Raw genomic sequence first — 5,505 nt, forward strand, 5'->3', positions numbered from 1 at the left:
CCACATCGTGACGTAGATATGTGGGGGCGTGTTAGAACGTGCCATTTTAGGTGGGCGTGGTTGACTCTTAACTTTTATAAAGAATATCTCTTTGGATTTGAGACTTTAGTCTTTGCAACTTTACAGATCTTCTTTATGCACCAAGAGCTTGTAACACTCCAAAGAGAAAGGAAAAATTGAAATAGCATCATATGACCCCTTTAAATTTGGGTGGAGAGTGGAGTATTTGAGTCGCGTGCAGAACACAAAACTGACGGGAGTGGCTCCGGTGGAAAACTGACGGGATTTAAACATTTCAGATGACAGACACGCAGCTAATTTCTCCTCACTGTAAGTTACTGAAAACCAGTGTTGGGCTGGTTACTCAAAGAAAGGATGTGGGTGGGATGTAATGTCAGAGTAAAGTAAAGCCACAACTTACACAAAAGTGTTCAGATCATCTTTTTTCCTGACAAAATCAATATAATGCATTATTTATATCTGCTTGGGTGGAGAGTGGAGTATTTGAGTCGCGTGCAGAACACAAAACTGACGGGAGTGGCTCCGGTGGAAAACTGACGGGATTTAAACATTTCAGATGACAGACACGCAGCTAATTTCTCCTCACTGTAAGTTACTGAAAACCAGTGTTGGGCTGGACAGACACGTAATTTCTCCTCACTGTAAGTTACTGAAAACCAGTGTTGGGCTGGTTACTCAAAGAAAGGATGTGGGTGGGATGTAATGTCAGAGTAAAGTAAAGCCACAACTTACACAAAAGTGTTCAGATCATCTTTTTTCCTGACAAAATCAATATAATGCATTATTTATATCTGCTGAATGTAAGCTTTTCAATATTCCAAGCTTGCCTGCTGCACTGGGGACTCCACATGCATGTGCGAGTCCTGAAAATTATGAAAATAAATCTAGGAATTATTTTATTGTTGGATTTTAAATCAGCGGGGTTGCGGCATCAAAAGTAATATACTGCAATTATATTTATCCATTAGAATTCTATATTTTTAAATTCTTATTCTGTTCTGATACGGTTAAATTTAAAGGATTTGTTGTAAAGTGAGGGGAACTAAAATATCCTATAGTGTTCATAATGTTGGTACATTATAACATTATTAGGCCTGCCGTTATTATTTTTTAAAATGCAACTTATATGAGACGTATCTTGCAGGTTTCGTCCTCCATAGTAGAGTCCTTGTAGCCATGAGAGGTGTGTCCATGTAGATGAGCAAATAAATCTGCATCTTAAGTGGCGTGTGGCGTTAACTTAACGTCGGTCGGCGTGTGGCGTTATTTTAACGTGTGGTGGCGTCTGCCGTTAACTTATCGCCTAACGGAGCATATTTAACGCCTGGCGGCGTTATGAAAACGGCGTTTTAATATTGATACGGCGGTGAAAAGCACGCGAATTATGACCCATATGGCTTTCCATACTCTCGCACTTTATGACGTGACAGACAACTAGTTGTCCAGTCCTGTTCCGTTCACACAGCGCGTGTGTTCCGAGAATGCGGTTGTGAATCCTGAAAATTTACAGGTGTGTGTTCGGTTACAGCATGCGGTTGTCACACCCGTAAATAACCGAACTGTGTGTGAACATAACCGTATTAAGGACTCAAATACAGGACTGACAACCGTATTCTGCTGCTGTGTGAACGTGGCCTAAGATCGGTGGCTGAAATCATAACACAGACCAACCGTCTCTCGCTAACCGGTGAACTCTCGGAAAAATCATCTCGATTAACTTAAGATTCCTTTTTATCACACACAAACTGTTTGACTATAAACATAGAAATGTGAGCGTACATGTTCTGACATGGATACAGACTTATTTTTCACTTTTGTGACCACATACCTGAGTTATCAGGATAAACAAAAGCACAGGCAAACTTCTGTCTTTCTGCAGGCGCAGCTTGGAAGCGTCTGAGGTAAACACAACGCGCATCACCATGGTAACCCACAGCGCGTGCTTTCTCTGGTGACTAGAGCTGTATTGATTCAAAGTCTTTAGTGGTGATAATTGATAGATGACTGTGTGCACAAACTCTTCTTCACATCATAAATAAATAAATAAATAAATACATTAATAAATAAATATTAATAAAACAAACAAACATTGCAATTGTGAATACACAATGGTGTATCACAGTATTCACATGGATAATACACTTAGCTGAGGGACTCAAATGGACACAGTTTGTTCCCATTTGTTCCTGTGGGCAACAGAGTGTTTTTTTTTAAAAAATTTCTGTGTAAACTTAGGATTTATGAAGTGGAACAGAAAATTATTTTATTTTATTGGACAGTTATAAAGACCATAATTAGATACTGCATTACGGAATGGTTTGGTAACCTTACGGTTTAAACAAAGTCTATACTTGCACACAGCTGGACCTAAAACTAACTTTTTGCCACACCTGCCAATGGCAGGTGACATGATAAAATTTACCGGCCAAATTTTTTTTTTACCGGCCATGAAACTCTTTTTGCAAAAACAGGCAGTTATTAGCCTACTACTACAATGACTAAATATTTTTTACAATATTTTTAATTTGTCCTGCTGGTGCATTTTCCCTAAATTTTCCCTATTAATTATAGCCATTCAACATTTTAGTGATTTTAAAACAATCTTCACATAAACTATATTATATATGCATAATATGCATATTAATCTTTATTCAAGCTATAAAAGTTAATCAGCGACTAGAACAGTCCAAGGATTTCTCTTTTTCTTTTGTTCTTTGATTTACATCAAATGACAGACTTCAGCGGGGTTCACTTTAAAATCAGCGCTGTCTCTTTAAAAATCTTGATGCATGTGATGCGGATCTGACACGCATCCGATTTTCTCCCAACTCTTTACAGTCATTTAAGAGTTTATAACTAATTTAAGACTACGTTTACAAGGTAACTCGCCAAAACCGCGCATTTTGATATAATTGTGTGTTTTCGTGCTACTGGTGAGCTGTCTGAAGCGGCTCAGCGTGTGTACAGCCGAACGCGCAGCCTTTCAAACTATACTTCACTGCACCGTTTAGGAGGCGTAACCCCAGGCATGTGTCGCCGCATTCTCGTGTTAGAAGAACAAAGAAGGGAAAAGTTAATTTTCCGAAATGAAGCAGAAAAATCTTCTCAGCTAAAAGTTATTAGAACCGTGTCTAGGGACAAGCTGGCCATCACACTGCTCTGACCTTATCAGCCCGTTTGTATCCTATTATTTGATTCGCTCTTGTCACTTATGACAGAACAGCTAATCACGATGATCTTGTTTTCGGAAAATATTATTTTATTCGCTTATGTCAGAAACGGCGAATCTCTTTTAAAACTGGCTGTTGTTTTTACTTCATTGCATTGTAATAATTCGTAAAAGTTGTAACGTTACCCGCCAACTGGCGACTTGCACATACTCGCCAACGCTGATTTTTACTCTCATTTGGCGCTTGGCGAGTGTTAATTTTAGGCCTTGCTTGCACACCTAGCAGCGAAGACCATGAGAAAAAAAAAAAGAGTACATCAGTCCAGTGAGTCATCATTATATGAAGAGTCAGTTCTTAGGGAAGTACATACAATTTTAGATGACCCATTGCACATATTGCACACAGAGTATCAATTGTTGCCCTCTGGAAGACGGTACAGATTACCAGTTTGCGGATACAATCGTTTTATAAAAATCATGTTACACAACAAATGAAAGGTATCTTACTACATGGGCAGGTATAGCGACTTGTGTTTTTACAGGGAAGGTTTTTATTATTATGTATTATGTATTGTTGTATTTATTGTTTATGGATTCAATGTATTGTTATTGTAAATGCTCTTTGAGTCAAGACAAATGTCCCCTTCGGGATAATACAATTTATTTTCAATGCCTGACATTTTTATACATTTAATCTATGCTTTCAATATTATTAACTTAACAAATAAAACTCTATTCTTTGAGAGTGCTTACAGTCTAAAGATTTATCAATGAGAACAATGCCCAAGTTCATATTGTCAATTTGTTTTATTGTTTCTTTCATTTTCTTTCTTCCATTCATTTTTTTTTTCACAAGATCTTTATTCAATCAGTTCAGTTTCCAGGTATTAAATTAAATAACATGAACATGTTTGTTTGAAGACTTCTCACTCCACATCCTGTCTTTTCTCTACTCAGCTGCACGGAAGAATTAAAATTTGTAGCACCGTAGAGAGATACTCTACTCAAAAACAGAGCATGTGAACAAGTTTCTTACAAAAAAAACAAAATCAACAACACAGAAGGTCTGATAGTTAAGGTTTTAGCAACAAATATCTAACCAATCTAAGATTATTGTTATCTATAGCACTACCTGTACAAACTTTTTCCAGTTTATTTACTCTAGTTTGGATTGTAAACACTGAAGCAACAAAGATAATCATAGTGCATACTGAAATGTAAAAAAAAAATATCCCAACAAAGACAGTTACAAGTAATTTTCTGTCCAAACTTCTGTGAAACTTCTGCATGTTGGGACAAAGTCACACCCATATTTGATATGTAATATATATGAGGAGTGGGATTTTGGACTAATGAGATGTCACAGTGGGTGGGGATACACAGAGTGACATCCCCCCAAAACTAGAAACCAATCAATGGACAACATTTTCTGTTGCTTTTCAGTCTCAGCTGGTTTGGAAAAAAATAAAATAAAAATAACATGGGTGAGATATTATCACTTGTTGCTTTATCATGTTTCACCTTGTTAGAATATGGTGTTGGTATATATTTTAAAAATACAGTTCTCAGATTTTTGACTTTGCAAAACCTAGCGTGTTAAACATAAGAACACTGATATGATATCTAGATATTGTCATGACAGTAGTTTTCACAAAAACAGATAAATCCCTTTAAGATTTATATTAATGCATTTATATTGTATTTTAATTACAATGTTTTTTTCTGCTTATACCAATTTGTTGTGAATGAAAATGTGTGTTTGTGGTGGGGGGTTGTATATGATAGTTACGTCTCTCCATAGCTAGTTTGCAATTTTGCTGTCAATTGTAACACCACCTTAACCATTCAGACGGAGAAGGTAAGATATAGTAATATAAATCACTTAATCCCTAATCAGTCCAAGAACATAAATGAGAAAAAAAAGTGAAGACCTAGAATTTGCAGAATGGTTTACCATAGTATCTCTGTAATTACACAAAACACAATTATGATTACCTATAACACTGGGGTGTCCATTGGTTCATATCTTTTTTGATGATTGTAGTCATTCCAACCTTGTGAAATAAAACAGCTGGAAAGGGTGGTGAACCCTAGGAAAGGTTCTAATAAGAATATATACTGCAACTAATAATTGTAGAATTGATTTGTATTTAATGTTTTCAGCTTCTTATTTTGACCATAAACTGATGCAGAAACTTTTCTTAAATACCTGATGGCTACCGTTTTTTTTTTTTTTTTTTTTTTGGGGGTTTTTTTAAGTGTATATTTTTTAAATGTGATTGTTGGTACATTTTACCAGTTTTTACCATACTTTC

This window comes from Sinocyclocheilus rhinocerous, unplaced genomic scaffold (assembly GCF_001515625.1).
Source record: "Sinocyclocheilus rhinocerous isolate Xijiao unplaced genomic scaffold, SAMN03320098_v1.1 scaffold36, whole genome shotgun sequence".
Taxonomy (NCBI): Eukaryota; Metazoa; Chordata; class Actinopteri; order Cypriniformes; family Cyprinidae; genus Sinocyclocheilus; species Sinocyclocheilus rhinocerous.